Raw genomic sequence first — 640 nt, forward strand, 5'->3', positions numbered from 1 at the left:
GAGGAAGGTATGTATTGAGATGTAACTATTTTGTCCTTTGTGCCATTTTGTTTATGTGACCTGCACATTCGCCACGCTATGAAATAATCATGTATAATTATGTGACATTACGACACATGAAGCAAATACTCTGAACTACTTGCGCTTTTGAAATCACTCCGCCCAGCAGCCGCGTCTGTAATGTAGATCCGGCTACGTATTTCCCTCAAAAACAACTCTGTCTCATAACGTTACATTTTTATTTCATAGCGTGGTGAATGTGCAGGTCACAACTTGTCCACCAGAGCGTTTTGGAGTTGTTGGATTGTGTATTTGATGAGTTTGATGAGGGGCAGGGGGCCTGTACCATTCACCTCCATTGTGTTCACTGAGCAGCTCACGTCTCTGCCCCGCTGATCTCAAAACAACATGCACCGACGATTAAAGGTAACGAACCTACTGCTATGACTATAGGGATTATGGCGACAGGCGAATTTGCCAAAATGTTGGACTATCCCTTTAAGATCAAAAGAGAATTAGACTAAACTCAGAGTAAAGTGTGGTGCATGTAATGTGTCACATGTCTCACTGGGAGTCTTGTGGGGACGACGTGGCGGAGCGGCCCCCTTCCTGCTCCTTCCTGCTCCTTCTGGTTCCCACA

This window comes from Trachurus japonicus, chromosome 21 (assembly GCF_045865225.1).
Source record: "Trachurus japonicus isolate A0001 chromosome 21, Traja_1.0".
Lineage (NCBI taxonomy): Eukaryota > Metazoa > Chordata > Actinopteri > Carangiformes > Carangidae > Trachurus > Trachurus japonicus.